At 40.9% G+C, this 25,644-nt stretch overlaps 1 protein-coding gene across 10 annotated transcripts in view; it reads right to left on the reverse strand.

The window, feature by feature from the left end:
- The window catches only part of TNFRSF11B (TNF receptor superfamily member 11b), a 102,433-nt gene that overhangs the window by 24,332 nt on the left and 52,457 nt on the right, over positions 1–25,644 (reverse strand). For all 10 annotated transcript variants that reach the window (XM_075085653.1, XM_075085659.1, XM_075085662.1 and 7 more), the window contains 2 exons: positions 23,568–23,755; positions 5,672–5,813 (listed from right to left, as the gene is read on the reverse strand). The gene's annotated coding sequence lies outside the window, so the exon portion shown is untranslated. The remainder of the gene's footprint in view (positions 1–5,671; positions 5,814–23,567; positions 23,756–25,644) is intronic.

A 25,644-nucleotide genomic window follows, 5' to 3' on the forward strand; every position in this document is an offset into this window, starting at 1 on the left:
CTAGGACAAATAATAAGGAAGGAGCCTAGAGTCAGAGGTGGCGGGCCATGAACCAGGCTTGTCTCAGTGAACAACAGATTAAAGGCTTGTCCCTCCAAGCTATTAGTAAGAAGCAGTGTTTTAGCAGGAGCAAAGCAGAACTTGCTTGATAGAGCCATGTGTTGCAGGTGGTCCTGCCCACGTGATCTTTCATGAAATTTTGCAATAAGTGTTTCTGCTGCTATGATTTCAACCTGGGGAGCCAGAAGCATGGCTCCTTGGCTAGGTCTGCTCTTGGACTGGCTTGGGTTTCAAGAGTCTTAAGAAGCAAAAAATAAAAAGAGAGAAGTGAATGTTCGCCCTGTTAAAAAGGGTTAACACTGAAGAGGTGAACATACTTCTTCCTATGTAAAGGCAGATACTGCAAACAAGAAAAAATAATAATAATTTTAAAGTGTCCTTTCAGTTAAAGAATTCAGTGCTGCTGCTTTAAATTGTTGATGCTGACTGCACAAGGAAAGCTAACAGCACTCTGATTTGTGGTGAGAACTCCTCTCTAAAATGTAAAAGCCTTTCTTATCAGAGAAAGCCTTTCCCTTCTTGCTTCTGCCATCTTTTTTCATATTGCTATGAAAAGGCTAACAGTAAATGTCAATGAAAATGAATGCAATGTGGAAATACATAGAAACTGCTGCTCTTGGTTTTTTTTTTTCCCTTCCTGTGAATTCTTTTAAATAATTTTGATCTGCATCCAGCGCAGTTTATGGAGGTACAAAACAGTGCATGTGGAACAGCAGGCAAGAATGTGGAGTGAATACTAATGCACTCAGACACCCTCCCCCAAGCTCTCTAAGCCTGAAAAATCCTTCTGCAGCATAACCACCAGTTCCTGTAGGGCTTCCTTATATCCTCATGGAGAAAAGTCCTTTAGCATTTAATAGAAAATTATTATCTTTTCATACTTTTTGAGCTGTTAGAATTTAATACAAAATTATAACCCTGCCATATAGTAGTCTCAAAAAAAAAAAAAACCAAACCAACCCTACAGACTATCATGAATAAATTCTAAAAGGTTTTAAGGGCAGATTTTGCAGGAGAATAATACGGGTTTTTTTATAGGGTCTGCCTGAATACCTCTTGTTAAATACAATGGGATTTCTTCACAATAGCAGAATCTTGAACTAAATAGATTTATACAGATAAATTTGGCCCTTTAGTGTAACAGGAGAACCGAAAGAGACCACCTGTGAATAACAGAAGAAAACTGAGAAAATTAAAAATTGACCTTTTTTCCCCCCCAAAAAAATATCAGTTCTGGAAGCCTGAACAGTTAAATTAATTTAAACTATTCTGCACAAAATGCCACAAAAGGCCTTTCTTTATCTTCTCATTTCAAAGACCTAACTGCAATCTGACATACAACCCAGGGATGCCAGCTGCAGGCAATGAGGCACACAGGACACAGTTTGGGGCCAGACTGGTATCAGAACTTTTTTTTTTCATGGAACCATTAATTTTGTGAAGTGGACCATGTGATGTCTGGTCTGCAATAACAGAAGACTGCATCAGTGACATCCACTTTTCTGCTCCTACCACCTCATATTTCTCATAAACTAGGGGTTCATTTTTCCCCCTGTTCCACCTATAAAATGATTTTACATGTTTGGAGTGGAAGTACCCTTAGGTAGCCACCCAGAGGGACAGATGTAAAATTTCAGCATAAATGTGCACTGGTTGCCTCTCTTTTGTACAGACTCCAGCAACTCCAAGGACAAAGTGGCTGCTGTTCCTGCTCACATGTGGAGTGTGAAGTTGCAAAGGGATGAAAAGCATCACAGTTCCATAACTAAATGCAGCAAACTTACTATTTATAAACTTTGTGTGTGGGTGGCATGAGCTGTTTGCAAATGTTTGTTAAATCGAATGTTCGGCCTCGTGCCCACAGGGACTGGGACTGCCTGGGAGTATGGACGTAAAAGGAGAACGAAGAAATTGCACATCACTTCCCCAAGGCCATTTCTCCACAAAAGGATGGGTGGCCCAGTGTAAGGCTCTTTAAAGAGCTGACTTCAGTTCTCTGCTGTGGCACCGCCTCACCCACACACTCCCAGCAAGACATCTACAGTGATCTCCAAGTTATTTTGGCTCTGCAAGCAGAGATGGGATCTGACTATCTTGCAAGATGGAGCCTGTCATTTATTTTTGCCTTGGTTTTTTACTGTGTTTGTGTAAAAAAAACAAACAAACTGGGATTTCTAACAGATTAATACCTCAAATTGGGGTGCAGTTGGATTCTGCAGTGAGAAGAGCTATATAATTACCTTGGGTAGGTAACTAAGAAGTGGTGCTGACAGGCCTTGGCATTTAGTGCGCTGACTGTGACAATGGAAAGATTTATTCAAAACTACTGCATCAATTAGAGTCTGTATTTTATTTCGCTGCAATATGCTTCTTGGTGTTTTGCTTTGTAGCTTATTTAGCAAAATAAGCTCCCTGTTGAATACATCAGCTGACTGTTAAAATGAGTCAAAATCCATGGCCTTCCACAACAGCAGTGCACAGAAAAGAGAAAAGCAAGCTAAAGCCAGACATGCAGATGAGAAGGGTGGCGAAGGAGATTCATCGGCCACTCTGGCAACAGCAAAAACCAGACAGTGGTGGTTCTCTCTCCATCTCTCCTCACGCTGCCATGCAGTTGTAGAGGCTTTTGTTTAAAAGATACTATCAAGTGGCAGCAAATACACACTCCAGTCATGCATCGACCTTGAAAGGAGACTTGGCAAATGGCTGATTATTTATAAATCATAGAATCATAGAGTACCAGGTTGGAAGGGACATCAAGGATCATCTGGTCCAACCCTTCTTGGCAAAAGCACAGTCTAGACAAGACGGTCCAGCGCCCTCTCCAGCCCAATCTTAGAAGTGTCCGATGTTGGGGAATCCACCACTTTCCTGGGGAGATTATTCCAATGGCTGATTGTTCTCATTGTGAAAAATTTTCCTCTTGTGTCCAATTGGAATCTCCCCAGGAGTAACTTGTATCCATTACCCCTTGTATTTCTCATGTGACTCCTTGTAAAAAGGGAGTCTTCCCTTTAAATACTGGAATATGGCTATAAAATCTCCCCTAAGCCTTCTTTTCTGAAGACTGAACAAACAGTTCTTCAGCCTTTCCTCACATGGCAGCTTCCCAGTCCTTTGATCATCTTTGTGGCCCTTCTCTGGACCATCTCCAGCCTGTCCCCATCTTTTTGAATAGCACAGACCAAAACTGAACCCAGTATTCCAGGTGTGGCCTGACAAGCACTGAGTAGAGTGGGATAAAGACTTTATTTCTGCTGATGATGCCCTTGTTGATGTAACCCGGCATCCTATTGGCTTTCCTTGCCAATTCAATGAGAAGGGGAGAGTTAATCCGTCCGTTTGGAGTAGAACCCAGGTCAAGGACCTTTGAGCACTCTTGAGTGGATTTCCATTGCCCTACAGTGAAGAGTGCAGTTTTTTCCACCCCTTATCTCCATCTCAACATCTTCAAGCAGCCTTGCTGCCTTTCCCTCAACCTTCCCTCCTCAACCTCACCCCATCTTCCATCCAAAAAAGGAAGAGGCATAAAGCTATGACCTTGCTTGCTGCTACTACCTTACTCAATTTCCTTGCATGTTGTGACATTTCTTTTGGGACCTGTCTTAACTATTTGCATTTTATACTTCCCTGTTTTACACCACTCCCAATGGGGCTGTGCCCTCTTTAATGTTACCAGAATAAATAAGATGAAGATAAGGTCAAACATGAGGCAGTGGCATCCCACATGCCAATTAAGAGCAGCAGGCACTATGTCATACATCAAATCAAAACTTAGGTGAGACTCAAATCATGTGCAGGTACCTCACACATCAGCTAATTTCATTGTATGCCAGGCCCTCATTCCTGAGATATGTAAGCACATGTCCAACTCCAAGTGTGTCAGTAGCCCATGGATTTGAATAGGGTTACTCACACTGTGAATCATAGAATCATTAAGGTTCGAAAAGACCTCTAGGATCATCAAGTCCAACCATCAACCCAACACCACCATGTCTCCTAAACCATGCTCTGAAATGCCTTTTCTACATGTTTTTTGAATGCCACCAAGGATGGCGACTCCTCCATCTCTCTGGGCAGCCTGTTCCAGTGCCTGGCCACTCTTTCAGTAAAGAAATTTTTTCCTAATATCCAATGTAAACTTCCCCTGACATAACTCGAGGCCATTTCCTCTCAACCTATCGCTTGTTACTTGGGAGAAGAGACCAACACCAACCTCGCTACAACCTCCTTTCAGGTAGTTGTAGAGAGTGATAAGGTCTCAGCTCCTTTTCTCCAGGCTAAACAACCCCGGTTCCCTCAGCCACTCCTCATAAGACCTGCTCTCCAGACCCTTCACCAGCTTTGTTGTCCTTCTCTGGAAACGCTCCAGCATCTCAATGTCCTTCTTGTGCTGAGGGGCCCAAAACTGAACACAGTATTCGAGGTGGGGCCTCACCAGTACTGAGTACAGGGGCACGATCACTGCCCTGCTCCTGCTGGCCACACTATTGCTGATACCAGCCAGGATCCTGTTGGCCTTCTTGGCCACCTGAGCACACTGCTGGCTCATGTTCAGCCAGCTGTCAGCCAACACCCCCAGGTCCTTTTCCTCCAGGCAGCTCTCCAGCCACTCCTCCCCAAGCCTGTAGCGTTGCATGGGGTTGTTGTGACCAAAGTGCAGGACCCGGCACTTGGCCTTTTTGAACCTCATACAATTGGCCTCAGCCCATTGATCCAGCCTGTGCAGGTCCCTCTGTAGGGCCTTCCTATGCTTGAGCAGATCGACACTGCCACCCAACTCGGTGTCCCCTGCAAACTTACTGAGGGTGCGCTCATTGATAAAGATATTAAACAAGACTGGCCCCAACACTGAGCCCTGGGTAACACCACTTGTGACTGGCCACCAACTGGCTTTAGTGAAGTGCCTTCCTGAACTGGAGCTTCATTACTGAGTTGAACAGCAGAGAAAAAAAAAAGCTTTTAAGATCCATTGAAAAAGCACTAATTCAAACCCCATGTAAAACGTGGGCTAGTCTGAACCAACTACATTATTTCTGCAAAAAAATACACAGCCGTCTTGGCAAAGCTCACTTGTTATTGAATTCATTTTTATACTGCAAGTTACGGGAAATTAAATAATACTTCACATTTTTTCTTTGTTATGGAAACAATGTGAAAATATTTCAAGTTAACAAATGCTAACACCCTTTAGTAGTCTTCAGAACATAACTAGAAATTTAACATTTTTCTTTATGATGGTCCTAATTAAAAATCAAAGATAGACACAATGTCTTTCCACACAAAAAAATGGGAAACCTTTTTAAGTAGTGCATATCAGTGAAAGAAAATGCAAGTAGATATAGATCAAATAACATTTTTATTTCTTTTACTGCCAACCCTTGTGGAGGTCCTTTGCTTTCTCACATGCTGGATGGTTGCTTGGGGCATGTCACTCGCTCTGAATTGCGTACGTTTGCCCACCACTGCATTTGTCCCAATGACTTTTCTGTGAAACCACAGTTTGTGGTACCTCCTAAGGGTATTCACAGTGAAAACTTTGTGCATCATTTTAGGGGTGTTGAAATGACTGAAATACAGTGAATAAGAGACATACAGGAATTTCCCTCACCAGCAGGAGACGAAGCAAACAAATAAGAAAACACAATTTCATCACAAACCCGCAGAGGTCGGAATTGGGTCACCATGTCAAGCAGTATAGAAAGAATAGCTCGGTTTCCGTGTTCATTAAGTACTCCTCCTCTCTGCTGAAACTGCAAGCAAGAATGCTAATTAGCACTTACCACTCTACATTGGACCGACATTGTGAGATGCTGAAATATTAATCTGGTTAAAAATCTGTAGTTTCTTGTGACCAAAGTTATTTCTGAAGCAATTATTTGGAGGCAAACAATTCTGCTTCCTCTTTTCAAAACCTCTCTCTCCATCTTAAGCTGTTCTAATTTTCAAAAAAATGCACAGTTAATTCTTCTAAAACCCCCCATCATTTATTGCTACAATAATGTATTACATGTTGCTCAAAGGATCACATGACAGCTGTAAAATTTTGCACTGAAACTACCGTATTGGCTAGATTAATCATATTGGCCAGATTAATGGACTCCAGAGCCAGAGAGATCATTTTGCTTAGCAAACCTGACTGCTTGTGTAATACAGATGATGCAAAAGCTCTGAACTGACTTAGAGAAGATCCTGTGGAAATACATACCATTTTGATTGTAAAATCAATCCCCAAAACCTTAAGGTGTTGTTCAACTGATTAATCACTAACATTAAAAAAAAGTATGGTTTATCTTGTCTGCATACATACAGCATCAACTTCTCTTTTATGCCATGCAGTTCACAGAACACCACGCTGCTACCTCAGTATTGAACCCAGCAGCTTTTGTCCACTTTTTTCCAGAGACATCTAGTCTGTATTCAATGACACCAAGAAGTGGAGAATACACCAGTATTCTTGGTATTTTGTTCCAATGGTTAACCACCACCAAAATTATTTCCTGACTGTTTATTTTCAGTATCTTCTAAGTTATGCAGACAGTTCTTCCTGATGTCATTGTGAACAACTGAAGCCTCAGTCCAACACCTATTTAAATCAAGGGAAACATTCCTATTGATTACAAAGAGTATTGAACCAAGCCCTGAATTATATATAACACTGCTCTGTGGTTTATGAGATGAATGTTAAAGAAAGTCACTCTTAATTTTCCAGCAGAAAGAGGATATGAATGATAAAGAGAATGCTGCCCTCTCATGGTTTTATGAATGAATGTGTTCTCATAAGGTATTAAAAATACAAAAATAATATTTTTAGGATGCTACATGCTGGTCTGTTCTCTTTTATGTATTGCACTGAAAGGCAAACTTGTAACAGGCATCACTCCTGCCACAATAAATGACACAAAAACACTGAAAACACAGCCCATTAATGGCAGACGTTGAGGTAGTAAAGCACAAGGAGAAAGGGTGATGCCAGAAACAAGTTTAGGATCACTGTTTTCCAACCAGCTTTGTAAGCTGAAGCTGGGTGGGATGCAGCTGGGTACTCATTTTGTTCCCCCTGCCTGAAATTGTGGAACCTCACATGTTCTCAGGATGATAACTCATCCATCCTCCAGGTGAACTGTTTCACACACCATGCCTTTCCTGCTGGAGATGTCCTGGGTGCCACTAAGTAGGAGGTACAGGAAGAACTTTCTGAGTTTAAGAGCAAGTCAGTGTAGCAGTGTGCACCCAAATTACTGGAATCTTTGTCCCCTCCAAATGAGTAATCTTCCATGCATGCAGAAAGGAACAGAAGTAGGTACAAGGTCCTGCAAGCAAATCAGGGCTTCCTACAGGTCCTTGGTAGCTGTTGAGCAGTATGGAAACCAGCATACCCAATATATTCAGTGTATGCAGGGCCCAGGGCAGCTACAGAACTAACTACTAGACCAGAGCCACCATTGGCCTTCTGTGCCCTCCATGCACAACTCTCTGCCCTGTTGATAATTTGACCCTTATTATCTTCAGTACCAGTTGAAATTTCACAATGAAGAACATGACATCAAAGGAGAAGACCCCATGCTGTGATCTCCCTGGAAAAGGTTTTCTGCAGCCTATTCAAATGAGCTTTATGGTTTTTGGTAAGAAGTGGATATCATACCATATAACCTCAGACCATTAGCTCAGTCATGTCCCACATTCTGCGGAGTCCTTCATGTGCAAAACCATGAAAGAAACCACATCAAGAAGTGCAGACCACTGAAATCTTCAAGCGAACATTACCCACATTTATCTATCACTTCCTTACTAGGAATAACCAAATTCTATCTTGACTAACTGCTATGCTATGTTGAATTGAGGAAAAAAAAAAAAAGCATAAAATAACTAGTTACATTTAAACAATTCATAGGCCAGAATGGATCATTAGGTCATGTAGCCTTTTCTCCTGCATAACATGAGTCACTGAACTTAACCTAATTATTGTAAATAAGTTATGTTTGACTATAACAGAATCCTCCAGGAAAGCACCGGTGTTAAAATGTCAAGAAAGAGGATTTCCCTCTTCCTTTAGCAGTTTGTGAAAGTTAAATCTCTCTTTCTTAAATGTTTGAGTACTTCTCCTTCAGTTCTCTCTGGAAGATATCTGTCTGTCTTTCAGTCATCATTGTATAGCCTCATTGACAAAGTATGTCTTAATTTTACAGATGGATCTTCCCAACAGGTGTCACTCAAAGGATTTTTTTTTTAATGGAGACTTGCTAAAAAACTAACTTTCATCAAAAAACTGCTTCATCTCCCCAATGGTATTTCTGGGTGTAGTCATGACAACGTAAAGTAAAATAAGCTTCTGTTCCGTTGTGGGGTGTTAAACTGAAGTTATTGCACTGAAAGGGGAAATTCACCCTTAACCCATTGTGAATGGTATGACTTACCCATTTTCTCAAAATAGGATTGGGAAGTTTCAGTCTGGCCGTACTAAGGCTAAAAAATATCTTGGATACCAAATGTGAGTATTCAACAAACTTCAAAGTACTTTATTTTGAGGCAGGTTATAATGTTGTAATGGGGTGAATGGCAGCAGAGTAATCCTGGTTTTCAGTTGGTCTCAGGGAGCAAAACCTTCTATCCCTTCTGTCAACCAGATATATCCCTCTGGCTACAGACTGGATTTTACTACTCCTGAGTGTCCTAGACAGAGAGTTCAGCCTTCCCCAGTTACTCGTCTCTGTCTCTCCCTGGTGCCAGCTTTTTATGTTATGCTAAGTAATTTTAAAATGTCAGAATAAAGGCAGAATAAAAATATACTGTAAATATTTTTTTCTCCTCCATTTCTCTGTAACAGTTTTCTGGGCTTCAAGAGTCAACTCACACATAAAACCACATTCAGAAGATCACTTGAACATATCCTTATGCCCCTTTCCAAAGCAACTGTATCAGAAAAAAAAAACAGGACAAGAAAAGCTTATGACTTTTAATATTGCTGTATAGACCAAAACAGGGTGAATATCTGCTTGGTACATGTCTACACAAAAAGAAGATTCAGACTGGGTAAGCAAGCTTACCTCTTTAATCCCTCTCAAAAACTCAAGTGGAATAGGTGTCTGGCAAAGTTATCAGATAAGGCCCACTTTAGGAAGATCACAGACCTCAAATTTCCATTCTACAAAGAGATCCAATGGTGGCAAATAGAAGGAGATGCACCTGTAGAAAATCCACAGATCCAAAGGGAAATCTTCACAGATTTGGATTCTCTCTGATCCGTATGATGGTGTAAGAGGCTTGTGACTCATTCAGACACGCAGCTTGCTAACAAGGCTATCTTGTTACCCATATACTCTGGGTTGAAATTATAAATGTTTCCCTAATAGAGGGTTACACTGAAATATGACCAGTTTGCATTTCTCATACTACATTGAAAATCCATATAAGCAATGATGCAAGTTAAATAATGTTTGTCAGAAACTACCCTGGCATTTTGATTCACCCAGTCTGCTGGTAAATGTTCTTTCTCCCTCTCCGCAGCTATGCTAAATAGCATGGCACATTTTATATATTTGAACTTGGAAAGCATTTAATTCTTTACCTCATGCACCTTCAGAGTCTTAACCAGAAATATACCTTGCCAAATATCTATATTTATGCCAGTGGCTAAACCTGATGTTACAGGGAACAGCTTCAGAAGACCGTGCAATCCTAGCAAATAGTATGCAAGCTCTGTAACCTGAAGCTTTAGAGAAGTGCCTTACGGGCAAAATTACAGATTCTCCAACTTCTGGCATTAAGTGTAGCCGGGCATAACTGCTACTACCAAAACCCAAGCTGATAAGAATAAATGGTGTTGTTCCAGAACATATTTTCAGTCAATATTGTCACAGGCCAATAAAATTTTGGGTCTGTTGCTCTAGAGGACACAGAGCTACCCCTGAAGGTGATGAAGGGTAGATGCCATAGAGCTATCCACCACTCGACATGAACGTAAGCTCTGAGGTAAAGGGAATGAAGAATGGGAAATGGCATTTACTCGTGCTTATCATTGGGTGCACTGAGCCCCACTTTTCCCTCACTCTTGAGCATGGTGAGGTGCCAGAGAGCCCATCGTGGAGACTGCATGCCAGTTGTACTAGACTCAGGTGCTCTCACTGTATTTCAGAGTTGCTGTTCCTCTCTCTGGAAATCTCTTTACCAAAATAGCTGTACAGCTAAAACAGCTCCGTAGCTACAAAACCTGTCAGCTACGGCTGACTTTATTTGGAGAGAGCAGAAGGTCTCCACTGGCTTCTCAGGGTCCTTTCTAGGGAACAGATGCAGTCCTGAACTATGTCAACTACTGCTCCCTATCAACTGACTCCAAAATCACAAGAGCTGCAACAGGTTTGAAAGCCTCAGGAAAGAACCAGGCAACATTTTCGAAAGGTTTAGGGAGAGGCTTTCCAAGTGCACCTGAAGACTTTAGGCCTGTTATACCCACTGCTGCCACACTGGGAGAGAGGATTAGCAGAGGTGGAAGGATGAAGTTGTGTGGTTACAGGACATTTGCTGTTGGATGTTTACACCAGCAGGCAGGAAACCAAATTAATGAACTCTTGGCAGAGTTACATGGGGAGATATTTTTATTTATCATTCATATAGACATATTGCTGTTTTATCCCGCTAAGACTGTGTGCCTTTTCCTCCAAATACCGTTCCACCAGTCTCCTATAAATTCTTGTACCTGGAGGCAAAGATGTGTTGTGTGTTAGGGGCACATCGGGAGGGCACACAGTCTGCAGGAGGCCTTGAGCTGGGGGTGTTGGTTTCAAAAGGAGATCCACCCAGGAGCTATTTAAACCTGTCTCTTGTTTTTGCCAGTAACACCAGGAAGAAGGCTTACACATAGAAAATAATTTTCTCCTAATACTGGCCAGAGGCCTTTTTCAGGAAACAGAGAAGAAAAATCTCTCCCAGTAGAGCTTCTTTTCCTGTGTCCCTGATAGTGCTTGCCTAGCAGGTCTAAGAAGCAGTAAGTAGGTGCAGAATGAGTTTGAAATGCTTGATCAGATATGGGGGGAGTAGCAAGGCTCAAATTTTCAAGCAGCTCAAAGTGCAGGGCTGAGTTTGGGGTCTGTTCTCCACATGAAAGCAGGGGAGGTATTCATGCCAACCAGCTGAGGAAGCACAGAGGAATACACCTATGGACTCTTATCACTAAAAAATTAATGTATATTGACTAATATCCTATGAGCAGCTTTGCAGTGGCAGGGGAGCATCTTCTAATAGACCCTTTCTTCAGGGGAGCCCTTAAGAGGCTGAGAGAAACCTGGGTGCACATATAGAACAATAATTTTTTCCCCTGGCTACACCAGTCCCTCCTGGGGAATCAGAAGCAAGGTCAAGGATGGCTGAGGCTCTTAAATATACCACAGTGCTTTTATCTAAGCAAGGCACATCCTCTGCCCGTTGCGGGGCAGTATCAGGTACTACATTTCCCAGCAGTCATGTAGCACCTGTCAGTCTTAGCACCCAGTCAATTTTTCTAGGGGGCCTTTTCATCCTTTCTGAGTACTTTAAAGTAAGACTCATCCTTTTGTTGCAATCAGATGTCCCTTCCAACCATTTCTAGGATTTATCTCATGTGCACTGCAGACATGCTGTAGGCTCTGCTTCAAATCATGTTTCAAGGGCCATTTTTTTTAGTCATTTCTGGGTTAGTCTGTACCTCCCAGCACAGCCTAGTCCAGGCACTTCCTCTCCCAACACAAAAGCAACTCACAGTGCCAAGACAATGTCTTCTCCATCCACTCCTTCTCTCCTGGGTGAACTCACTGTCCCCAAATCATTTAATCCTCCCACTTGGCTGCAGGATAGCAGCTGCCTCTTCCAATGATACTAAAGCCACTGGCAACCAAACCTTCATTCCTGGGAGAAACACCAAGAACAGTCCATCTGCCTGTTTCTTGATCTTTTAAGGCTGTTTCTGCCAGTCAGAGACAGGAGATGGAGGAAATGTGCTCTTCAGTCACAGGGAATTTAAGGGGCAGGCTTGAGGAGAAGTAACTCAGGGAGGGAAACAATAAAACATAAAATAAAGAAATGAAATGAAATTTAAAAATAAAATAAAATAAAATAAAATAAAATAAAATAAAATAAAATAAAATAAAATAAAATAAAATAAAATAAAATAAAATAAAATAAAATCAGATGTTCAGTGCCAGAATCTGAGCGGCATTTATGGGTGTACAGGAAAATACTAGCATCCGTGTGGTCTCAATGTTTTGAGAGTGCAGTAAAGCTAATATGGATTCAGTCTGATCTCTAAAATCCTGCCACAGCATGTTATTGCTAATTCTTGAAGATTAAAGCGGCCTCTGGCTCTCCCTCCGTGGCCCAGTATGTATTGCAGGCTGCCAGAAAATAAACAAGCAGTATTAATTGCCCTCTGTGGTGGTGTTTCTTCCAAGAATGGCTGGCAGTATCGCTGCAGCCATTGCAAGTTCTCGCCAATGGCTACAACTAAGAAGTGGATGGGTAGTTGTGGCCCCTTTTTTCTTGTTTCCTACATTTGTCACAGGTATATCATAGCACAGTGAATATATTAAGACTGCACCATATAAAATGTTTCTCTTCAAGCATTCATCATCTACAAAAGTATTGAATGAGGTATCCCAAGGTTAAACTTTGCCAGTGACTGGCAGGGATTTCAATTCATTACACAGTGGAATTCACACTGGAATCACAACAGCCTTCTCCTTTCCTAGGCAAGGTTTTGACTGATGACAGGGTTTTCCAGTAAAGAAACTCAATGGCCTTTCAGTCTTTCCAGTTGAAGACTCTCTTAATTGTGAATCAACTTAGATCTGCATTCCATGGAACTGAAGAGACAAATAAATACAAATGATGCATTCCACTCCATTTTAAGAGGGTTTTTTTTCTCCCCCCCCCCCTTTTTTTTTTCAGGTATCAGCTCACATACAATTTCTCAGCCTTCCCAGTGTTCTCCATAATACATTCCTTACAGGAAAACTCTTAAGTTGGATTCATACATTTTTATGTTTGTGCTCTTTCCAATAGTCAGGGGAAACAACACATTTCCAGAGCTCCTTCAATATTTATATTTCAGAGGTAATAACTCGTGTATGAGATCATTGCACACATCCAGCCTTTTCACTTTGATGCTATTCATGTAAGTTTTAATAAAGACAACATGTTCTGCAAACTGCATTGTTTCCAGGCCCAACAGTTCTAAATGTTTATGCTTTGGTTAGTACTTACATATGTTTTCTCTGATCTTTAGATAAAGTGGCAAGAGGATGCATCAGGTGGTGTGGAATATTGACATAATTTTCTGATGACAGAAGAAGGGACACTTGCAAATGAGATCTGACAGCTCTGAGAAATTATGTGGGTAGAAGGGAGAATATGGATCAGCGTATTGAATTTCCATTGCATTTTATTAAAAATGTAAGGAAGAAAAAAGAAACTGCTGAGACACGTAGCTGTTAATCATTGCCAACTACAGCACGTGCAAAAGTATAAAAACACAGCTTTGCTTTAGATTAAAAAGAAAGGTGCAGCATTTCTCCAACGTAACCAATAAGGTTGACTAAATAACTCATAGTGTACAATATGCTTAAGAACCTAGTGTTCAGTAGGCTCTGTGAGAAGAACAGCATTGCATTATTATATTCTGCTTACGAGGTATCTGTATATTCTGGAAAAATGTTAATCAGGCCCTGTCCCTGGGAATTTGAGCCTAACAATATTTACTAGCTGCCTGAGGGGGACAACAGACACTGCAGATCTGATCACCTCGTTTCCTGGTCCTTAGGCTCTGCTTTTGGCTGTGCTAGTTTCTTGTCATTACCACTGGAGCTAGGATTTGAGCCGAGGGAATTTCTGGAATTCAGTGTTCATGAGTTTTGTACACACTCTCTTTGCTTTTTCGGAGTATGTCCTTTTCCTGATTCATGGCTTGAGACCAGTGGCCTAAGTAGAGAGAGAAAAAAAAGGAGGGTGTCTTTCCAGCCTCAGCAGGAGCTGCTGCCTCATACAAACACAGCAAGACAACAGCTCCCAGCTCCAGCTGTATTCTTCTCATAGCTGAGCATGTCCTGGCTTTGAAGAAGACGATGGAGATCCAGCCCACTGGACATCACTGGCAGGACCGCACTGCTTTGCTGAGCCATACCCTGCTTCTGTGCAGATCAGCCCACCGGGCTGAGGCAACGCAGGTGATCAGAGCGCAGCCTGGAAGGCTTTGGTGGCCACACCATTCATTCAGACCACAGCAGCGGGCCATGCTCCTATGGGCTTGGAGCACTGCTTGGGAAGATTATTCACTGCAGGAGTGGCATGAGGATATTTGCAGCAGCAACTGCTTTAAGCATTTGTTATTTATAATGAGGGCACTGCAGGAAGGCAGCCACGGATTTCCTTGCAGCTGGAGTTTTCTCCAATAGGAGAAACTAATCTCCTAAGTCAGAGGAAATGGTTTCTGGTTTCTGTTAGTTTGATTCTCAAACTCCCTTGAGATTCTAGAGAGTTACCTAAAATGTCCTGCTGTGAAGAGTCAGGTTCTCGTACAGATATTCACCCTTTCCCTTTCCCCACTAATTTTCGTGACTAAACCTTCGCTTAGAAGAGCAGGCAACCAGAAGGTATGTTACAAGTCCTCTCTTGTCTACATTGTTTATCATAATGAAGTCAATAGATATTGGCACATCCTCAGATGCCCCAAGGCTCTTCTTCTGTTAGAAGAATTGTTAGTTTTTTCCCTTTTCCCTCTCAGTGATACAATTTTTATGTTATGGGACCAGGACTCAAAGGTTTGTTGTGGCAATATTTTCTCTTGGGGAGAAGACCTTGGGGAACATAAGGAAGTGCTGGGTCACCAAAAAACTGTTATATTACTACTGAGGAAAAAACAAAGATAAATGCAAGCCTCCCTTCTCCCAGATTTAATGAAATTAGGCAAAAGAGGATCTTATTCAGATTCTAATCAGTTCAAGAAAGACTTTTGGTTGGCCTGGTTTTGGAGTAGAGTTAAAGGAATTAAAGTAGAATGCTGTTGTGGGGAATTTTAAAATGCTAAAATTGTAATATATTTATTTTAAAATCATAAAGGTATACACAGGCTCACCTACACAGTGTGCACAGTGTGTAGCAAGAAATTCTTATGGTTTAAAAAGCAAAGCCTTTGAACTAAACCCAAATCTTTTGCAGCAAAAGTGAGAAGAATTTTTGTGTTCAGCAAAGGAAATACTCTGTGCGTTTTTCCTTCGTGGAAGCAGCACAAAGAACAATTTGTACTCAACTGAAGTTTTGTGGTGTCTCAACTTTGTTTAAAACACTTTAGAGAGTCCAACTTTACACTGTCTGGTAAAAAATCTATTTTTTCAGTCATTTAGCTGACACAGCGTGGTCTCCTTTGAAGGATGCAGAGCAGCCAGAGCAGTCAAAGAGCAATTGCCTTTAAGACAAGAACAGGCTTGACTCTTTCTTGAAAGGCCTCATTCCTTGTTTATTGAAATACAGAACATTTCTTACTCACTTAGATGAACTCTGGGCCTCAGAAGTCCTGTAAATAGTTTCATGTTTTAATATCTAAACAAGGTGAATGAATACAATTCACGCATTCAGTGTCAAACCTCCTTTGCAATGAAAAAGACTCCTAAAATGCAATTAAATGCATGAGTTTTACTCCAAGTGATGCAGGAAAGCTGCGTTTAATCCATTATATGTCCCTGTGGCTGGATGGGCACCTCCAGTTATTACTTCTACTGACAAGAACAACTACCTTGGCTGAGCTCAGGCTTCAGAAGCCGTTCTCCTGCCTAGGGCTGTTTGGGATTCATACAAAAGGAAAGTGCAGCCATAAATCGCTTGATTTGTTGTGATGGTGTGCTCACAACATGAGTGGAGTGCATTGAGACCTGCAGCCACAGCCACCTTCATTTAAAGATAGTGGGAAGAGGCGAGCTCCACAGTAACCCGGAGGTTACTGTACTTGCTCAAGAGGGAGAGTTGGCTTGCGGACCTTCTAGGATGACAGAGCCCGAGTCCACAGCTCTTGCTTCACAGGAGCGAGCCTAACCGTCAAGTCATAGGACACTCTGAGTAAGGAGTACATTATCCCTTCTCGTTCAGTCAGGACACTCTGCAACCTGAATTTGAGATCGATGAGTGCAGAGAGACAGCAATGAGGAGACTGACAGTTGGCAAGTCAGCAGTGAGGGAGCTCTGCTTCTGAAGCAGGGCTTAGCTTTTAGGTGTTCAGCATCAAAAGCTAAGCCCTGGGCTGCTTCTTTGTAACGGAGACCAAAGTGTGTACTGATTGGAACTGGACTGAAGTGAAGAGGCACTGCAGAGCTTTAAATAAAACCTAGTTAGGCCTATAAAATTATATTTTACCCCCTAAAAGTTTCCTGTCCACCTCCCCCAACAAAGATTTATATTTCCCTTTCTTTTTGTTGGGGGTACTTACAAAAGTCTTACAAAACCACCTATGTGATTTTCCTGCTCTGGGTAATTTAAAACTAGCCACAGATCTAAGTCGTCATGAAGCGTCTACGAATATAAACATGTAAAATTCATGGATGCATTGTTCACTTACCATACAACATAGCCAAGCATTCCTCCCTGTTATTGCATCTTACTATTGGGAAAATGCCCAATCCTGCTCATTCTTACAACTCAGCAAGTTTTTTTAAGCCAAAAGAGTGTTTCAATGAGAGATGAGCTGGCAAATTCACTTTTAAGTTTTCATTAACTAACTTCATATGACCTTGGCAACAAAACACCTGTTAAATAATTTCATGTGACTATGATGATCAACGCAGAACCAAGGTTTGCAGACAGCAAGCTTGTAGAAATTGCTGGGCCTAAGGTTGAAACAAAGACACTCATTCTTCTAGGGGAAAAAAAGGGATACTACTTTGCCATCCTTCTGGTTTTGCAATAAACTTTTCCATTTGTGCTGTGCTGTTTGTGTCTTCTGCACTGGTGATGAGTTAAATTCAACAGACAACAACAACACCCTGGACATTTCAAGCAATACTTTATTTTAGTTTAAGTCTACTGAAGTAGATATGGAAACAAGCGTAATACGCTGAAGAATCAACTCCTTTGAAAGCAGCGAAGAAACAGAAAATGCCATTAGAAGTACTTTAGTAGCAGGCTGGAAAGAGCATTACAGAGAGACACAGAACAAATGGAGAGCTCATTAGAGGCTGACTGCAGGGAGCCAAGCAGGTAGGCTGGTTGGGTATTTCTAGCTCCAGCTCCTGAACTTTAGTCATTCAGGGTACCAAAAGAGTGGCTTTTCTGAAGCTGTGTCTATTTTGTCTATTTGGATCAGCAAGCTGAGCCAAATTAGCAGATCTTAGTAGGCAGAAAGTTCACAAGCAAATTCCCATTACATCTGCTCAACCAGCAAACCACGCGATAAAAACTGCCTTCACAGAGAAGTGACACCACTTCTACTATACAGCTTTGCCAGAACAATTATGACTACTTAATTCGACTTTGCATCAGTAGTTTCTCGTTGTGTCTATGTTCACAGTCACCCACACGTTGCTACTTCCAACAGTTCATTGACTGATTGGTCATTTAGGAAAGCGTATAGATTAGAATCACTAACTCGTTCCTCAGGTAGTTCCTCTTAACAGAAGCTGTTGTTTCTCAGCTTATGTATAAAGCAAGCTTTCAGGCTAGAACTGACATGTCTTGTTTTAGTTTCACCCTGTTATATTTCTCAGGGCTAAGCAGGGACTGCAGGGAGTCCAGCAATAGCTCTCCTCCAGCAGTGAGAATACGAGAAGCCTTGGCACCGAAACATCCATCAAAACAGAATTCAGTGATGACAAACATAAAGGGATCCATTATCTGCTTTCCTGTATGTATTACAGGCCTTGGACCTCCCTGGTTTTCAAGATCAGAGAGACTAAAATATGTGGCAGGATATGAGGCCATAAGTACTACTCAAATTCTCCATGTAGCACTGAAGTAGGGCTGAAGCAGTACCAAATTTTATGCCAGCTTCCTGGGCAGGTGTGCTTTTCACCCTGGCTAAAGGACACAACATTTGCTCAGCTCCTGACAATTGTGGAATGCATTGCTAACCTCACCACAGCCTGCCACAAATGCGAACGGCAACCTACGGCAGCATGACAAACCTTCCTCCGTGTCTAGCTTAGAGCCTTCTTCTCCTTCCAGCCACATGCAGCCTGGCAATCATTCAGTCCCTTACTGTCCCTCACCTGCTTTTTGTGAAAACAATATAATTTCCATTACTGGCATCCAAAACCCAACATTATAAATATAAAAATCAGACGGCTATTCCCTCTTTCTTTATGGGATTTTCCAAGATTGTCTTGGATATATTTAGTATTCATGTGTAATGAGTCAGAGTGTCCACCTGTGGTCTCCATAAACCGATTTTGTAAATAGCATTGACTGATGTGACTCAAAAAAAAAAAAAAAAGGCAGTTTCTGTTTTCCAGTTTTAGTCTGAATTCAAACACTGTTTGCAGTTCCAAGAACTCTGTGGGTTTCATGCTCTGGGTCAGTGGGTGGGGAATACTGGAAAAGGCACATTCCATCCTGTCCCCTCGTTCCGGTGGGCTGTAGGTCTGCAGAAAGATTACTTTATTTTGTAGCACAGCAAACCACCTTTTCATTTAGAAACTGTTTAATATGCAACCTGTAGATGAGCCCCTGGCATACATACTTTCCTGTATGTCCATTCCTCACTTGGAGGTTGCTATTGAAAAACATTGAATTTTGATCAATGAATGCACAAAGTAAGCTGTGGTCTGGTTTTTATAGGTATCAAAATCCTTGGAAGGATGTAAGTCTCACCGACTTTTCAGTAACACTTTGAAGAATATGGGAGAACAACTTGACTTTTCAGTGTTATGTTATCTAAGCTCAATTTAGTCTCATGCTAATGGAGACGGCCACACTGTGAAGAGACACCTGAACTGTTTAGTCACCTGTGTGTGGTGTGAAGCCCTTCAGGGCTTGGGTATTTGCCCTTGTTCTTCAGACAGCTGAACTGTGGGTCTGAAATGCTCCTGTGTGAACTGAGAGGGGACTTCCAGGCCTTTTTGGTGCAAGGGACAGGTTCTGGGCAGACAGTAGAATACCAGCACCAGAGGAGACAGCCTGTGTCCTGTTAATAACTGGAGTTGTGTTAACTCAAGCTTAGATTAACCCCTCTGACAGATAAGTATCACAAGTTAAAAGCACCATCATGCATAATGTAGGGATATAATGCAGACTGAGTTTAAAGTCAGCTATAAAAGGATAACTGAAATCAGCTCTGCAGTGTGGGCAAGCCCCATCTCCAGAAAAAATATACCTGAAATGAGACTCAGGTTCCATTTTAAAATTTGTCATTTCTTAAGCCATTCTTAAGGGTTTTCTTAAGTTCCTGCCTTAAGAACTAGTTTCATCTGCATCCTTTGTAATCTTTGCACAAAATGAGCGACTAGACAGCTGCCCTGTCATTGCCAAAGGACAGAATAAAATCAGTTCAGATTAAGTTATTACAAGGACACGTATAAGTGCACAGGCACATGCATTAGAAGTGGTAGATGCTCAAAAATAACCAAGGAAATAAAGTAAGAGGATATGCTAGCCGAGTGCTTAAATAGTCTGTTGACTTCAGTGGAAGTTTCAGCAAAAGCTAAAGGCAGGCTGGTCCCTTACAAAAGCGACTGAATGAAATAATTGCTGATTATGGCAATACCAGCTGTGTTTCTTTTAGGTTTTACGTGAAGTGTGCTGTGTTTGGGGATTAGAAAGAGACCCCTAACTCCCAGCACGTGTATCAAAAAGGTCCATTAAGACTCACAGAGCTTTTGAACCTGCTCTGAGTTGCAACCTTAATAACACTGCTTCATCTTCCTTCACCAAAATTTTATAAAATTTACAGTTAGCATGTTTTCATTATGAAAGTCAGGAAATGTGATACCTTGAAGGATTTTTAAATTAATGCTTCAGAAACACTTGAATCTGGAGCTCAACGCAAACTTCAAGGCTTGCAAAACCACTCTGGTTGGAATGTATAATACAATAAAAGGCAATAGTCTGCATGATTCTTTGCCAACTGAAACCACCAAGAACCACACAGATCGATTAGGACATGATTCTGCCAGGTGCCAACGTGTCTTGTGAGTCACTCTGTACTCTCAGCTCTTTGAAATCAGCAGAACCAAGTCAAAAGACACTCAGTACTTACCGAGATCAAGTTTCTAACAAATGAGTAAAAGAGTGTTTTCTGCTATATGCTTTGTATAGAAGAAACTCAAAACACCCACTCTCAGACATGAAAATTAATTCCCAAGAAACCAGCATTTCTCATATCGTAATAAATGCAAAGCAAGCAGCTGAGCTACCAGATAATATGAGGCACGTTAATTTGGAATTACAGCAGCATTTAATAGCAAGGCGATGGCTAAAGTTCTATCAGCTTTTCCATTATAAGTCACCATAAAAATCTACTGAAAGCAGATACTTGGTGTGTGGTTTCTGAGCCTCAGAGTCATTCTAAAATTTGCATTTGATTAAGTGGTTCCACTGAAAAGAAATCAAATCAGTTATTATTATGGCATTCTAGATAAAAAATCAACTGACGTTTAGGAGAATTAAGTTTATTTGTGCTTTTATTACCTAGCAAACTTGGTCCTTAGCATTAATTGCAATGCTGATTATTCCATAACTGTAAGAAAGAGCTTCCTTATTTTAAAAATAACCTGCAAAGGAGTAATTGCTCATTCTTTAGCAGTATGTGCTAAGTGCTCCTGATGTAGGTACATGTGGCTGACAATTTGCTGGTAGTGTTAACATATGCACTAGAAATAAAATATAATAACTGAATCAAGCCATGTATGTCTTCTATGTGGCAATGGTATCTCCTGCCTATTGTATTTGGTGCTTTTTGGTGCCTGTGATGCTATGTAAAGATTATTTTTATTTACTGGCATAGCACAAATTTCCAGTGTTCCTCTGGCTAGCGGTATTCTTATTTGGATATGAACCCCAGTAGGTTGGGCACTTTCCAAACAGAAAAGGCAGTTCAGCTTTTGTTTCAATGGTGTCACACAGAAGCAGCAACTCGGAAATCACTGAAATCTAGCCAGGTCCCCTTGGCCATCAAGCAAACCCAGCCACCCCTAGGAACACAGCAGATATTATAACCGTGCCAGCAACATGACACATACCAAGCGGAAGCAAGTACAGAAGAAAGAATCATAGGCCATTAGAGCAACCAGAACTTTAATGTAATTACCCAGTTTGTAATATAGCCAAAAGCCAGGAGAGATGCTGCTATTCTTGTGACAAGTGTCATCCAGCATTTTACGGCATGGAGCGGTTAGGACTCAGAGCCTCAGTGCTGGGATTTACCTGCAGGAGAGCACCCCAGCAGGGCATGAGTGACTCAGGGTGAAGAATGTCATCTTCTGAATCACAATGCCACTTCCTGTGGCACTTTGTTTTCCCTTCCAGGATTCCCCTGGCTGCCTGATACTAGGTAAATTGTAAGATCTTTGGAAAGCTGAATGTATCTAATGTCTCAGACCAAGTTTGTGCCTGGTGCAATACGGTCAGCATTGCTGCCTTTGCCTCCAGGTTGAAGCTGAACCATTTAATTCCCTCTAGTCCTTATAAAGGTAGGAATGGTAGGGCTGATTTTAAAATATGCCCTTGTTTTTGTTAAGTGTTGCTTAGCCTTCTGGTTCCATAGTCATTTAAGGAGCGGTCAGTGTTTCCATTACAAACTCCTCTTTCAGGGATTTATCATTGCAATAAAAACATATTATGGCAGAAATATACTCTCTCACAAATTCTCTGGTGAAGGAAGGTGAGTTTGAAAGTGTCAAATGTTGCTATACCAGAGCAGGAAACAAGGAAAAGGACTATGAACTTCATTCTGAAAAGAATGTAAAATGCTTGGTTTTAAGCACCTGAGGATTTCCTCGAGTTCCAGAGCTTTGTCTACATTTTTAATAAGCAAGCACAGGGACCAGAGTAATTAGTAGTTGTTAGAAACAATTAATAAACAAAATAAATAAAGAGATACCATATATATGCCTAGTATTCATGCAAGTAAGAGCCACATCGGCCCATAGAAGAAAGGACGAAGATCACAAGCCTAATACAGAAGATAGTGCCATCTCAGTTGTGTAATGAATTTTAGGTGTGCTTTGTATCCTCAGCTCTTGTTCAATTTAACTCTAAGAAACTCAAGCTGCTAGGAAAGAGGATTGTTTCCTATCCTTTGAAGGAGATAGGTCTGATAATGCAAGAAGTCTTATGCATCTTCCTCCTACCTGCTCGTATCTATCTGACATAGACACAATAGGAAAAACTAATGTATATTACAGTTATTGGAATAAGACTAATATGTGACAGAGAGAAACTGAATGATGTTTCTGTAGATAACCGATTCTTCTGCTGAGGCTAGAACGCTAATCCAGCATTTCAGCAGTAGAAATTGTTCCTTCTCTCACTAACACACTCACAGTACCGCATCTGCGCAATCCTGGGATGCAGGTAGAGGCAGACTTAAAGCCTGAAACTATTGTCTTCTGATACATAGAGCTACTTACTAGCACAAATTTAACTGTGTATACAGTATGCTAAAGGAAGAGCTGAAACACTTATTAAGAGGATAGTTGCAATCCTAATTATATCCATATCTAATTGGTATAATAAAAAATTTATTTCACCTACTGTAGCTACAAAAATTGTATAAGACATGCTTCAAAAATTTAAGCATAACAGATGTGCAATATTATTTCAAGATGAAACTAAGAGATGGAATACAGAATAGATACTGAAAAATATTTTCTGAATTTTAACATCATAACTACAGACCTTGCAAGAAGTAGAGATCAAGAGAGATTGACAGGAAAGAAAAGGGAAGCCAGCGAAGAGAGAGCCACAGAAGTTTTGAATGTATTTGTAGAGTTTATGCCTCTTAATTAAATTCTCTACTGCAGTTACTACAAACCCACATCAAACATTCAAAGAAAATGCCATACCCAGCAGATTTAGTGAGCTGTAGGCCAAAAGCATGTGCCTGTGGAAATCAAAGGAAAAGGTCTTTGACACACAAGGTGTACCAACATTTTATCATCTCCCCTCCTATTGAATTGACAAACAATAGCAATCACATCTAAAACAAACATCCCACTTTCAACAGCATCCATTAAACCCCATTTTCACAATTATTTCTTTCTTTTCTGTGCAGTCCATCTTTCTATAGAAATATTAGAATGAGAACACCCCTAGCATATTAAAATACTACAGTACACTTTAATTTCCCATTCCGGTGGTTTTAATATTTACTTCTTGAGTGAAATGAGGTGAAGTGCCTGCAGACAGACCTGCTCCTCTCAGCCATCCTCATAATGCTGCATCTATCAGCTCTCATGCTTCAATCTCATACCATAAATTATTTTTAACAGTGCTTATTTTTAGTGTAAAATCACTATATAATGTAGCAAAAATGTTACATAATATGGCGTGCTGAAACTTACCTTTCGTTTTTTTTTCCCCCAAGAGAGATGATCCAGTTCTTCATATACTGGAATGGCAGCCTTGTGGGAAAAGTAGAGAGTTTTCTCCAATTCGGCTCCTGACCAAACGGCTCTACAAGTTCAATTTTAGCAGGCTTTGATCAGACTTATGGATACCTTACTGAAACAATCTTTTTCATATGTTTGGCCTGCAGGGTTTGAATTAACACAAAGGTTAGTCATAGTAGTTACTGGCAAGTAATTTTGAATAAACTTATACAAGATGCATAGTATTGAAAAAAGAAAATAAAAGAATATGCTGCAAATAACAGAGGTAGCTCCACATGCAAAACTGTTGGGGACAGGGTACGTATGAAGAAGCTGTCCGGGCGCACAGAATAGGGTGATGTGTTTTAACTGTATCAGGATTGGCTCGTATTTTTTGTTTAACATTCAAGCTAGAGAGGCTGAAGAGTATCAAATTGAAAACAAATTTATCTAAACCTGCTCTTGTTTCCTGTCAGACTCTTAGTTCACTGGACAATCTACTAGTGGTGGTCAGGGAAGTGAGAGTTGCCTGAGAAACTCTTATAGGAGCTCTCCAAGATATAAAGGGATGCATTAATAACTAGTCAACTTTTTCAGCTCATCTTCTTTTTAGCTAAGGGAAAACTGAAAGTAAGAGCAAAACAGACAATAGGGCTGACAAGGAAGAGTTGTGCAAGACTGAACACATCAATGCATCCTTGACAGTCTGTGAAATCAGCCAGCTGTGATACTAGACTGATGATTAAAAGCTTTTATGTCTCTCAATTAGGTAGAATAAAGGTGTCACAGGTTTTCCACCTGCACTTCATAAGGGGATTTCACTTCAGAGCCAACTTCACTTTAAAAGCTGGCTTAGCAAATGCCATGCAGAGATTTTATGCATGTGGTACCTATTACATGCACTGGAAGCAGTGCTACCTCTCTTGCCATGTTTGTCCAGGTATGGAAACTACCTACTTTCATCTTGCCTGCTGAAGGGACGAAAGACACAATTTTTAGGAGTTAATTCGAAGCATAAGGCAAGAACCTGGGTAAAGCCTCATCCCTTTTACACAGCAAAAGTACAATTGCCTGAGTGCTTTGTGGGTGTTCTGCACCCAGTCCCAGGAGTGGCTGTATCCCCAAAATAACACAGGGGTGCACTAATTTTGCTGAAATAACAAATAAACCAGCTGAGGATATCCCGGTGAACAAAAAAAAAAAAACCCTCCTAACACTTTTCCCTATGGAGGTACTAAGCTATTTCTTTAATACTCAAATATATCAAAATGGTGCTTAGGCACATTTAGTCTCAAAATGTTGTCAAGTGCCATGCTGCTTCAGACAAAGAAATATTTTACAGTAATATCTTCTCAAAACTCAGTTCACTTTTAACCAGTAGTTTATAGTTACAAACAACAGGAACTCACATGCCTCTGGGCACTTGTGTCAAAAAGCTTTTACTCAGAAGGGGTCAACACACTCAGGCTCAGCAAAGCACTGCTGATGCAGAAAACTTTGTCATATTTAGTCAGTGTGTTACAACGAACAAGAGCCATTTGGGAAGGGCTCTGTCTTAACAATTCAACTACATCTTGGGGAAGGGATCTGCCTTAACAGTTCCACTGCATCTGTTCACCTCCACTGGCACCGCAATACACAAAACATCAGAAACATCAGAAAAAGATTCTTTGTGGAAAAGGAAAATAAATTAGGGCTGAGAACTTCTAATATATTGTTATTATTAGATTAATCTTAGGGGTAGACATCTACAGGAAGGAAAATTCACAGGAAAGCCTACTTGGTAGACAAGCAAAACACTGAATGTCAGGGTCTGCTTGTGTTATGCAGGAGGTCAGTGACTAAACCAAAAACAAGGTGTAGGTTTGCCAAGCTTTACCTCAGCAGCTCATCAGCCTGCTGTGAGACCCAAAATATAAAAAGCGTCTATGATATCTGGTCTTCTTTTTGGCTGAAGCTGTTTTTTAAAACTTCTTCGTAATTTGTTTTGGGGGCTGGAGGGGTTATGTTCCTATTGATTTTAAAAATATCTGCCAGTTTTCTTACAATT

This window comes from Phalacrocorax aristotelis, chromosome 2 (assembly GCF_949628215.1).
Source record: "Phalacrocorax aristotelis chromosome 2, bGulAri2.1, whole genome shotgun sequence".
Classification (NCBI taxonomy): Eukaryota; Metazoa; Chordata; class Aves; order Suliformes; family Phalacrocoracidae; genus Phalacrocorax; species Phalacrocorax aristotelis.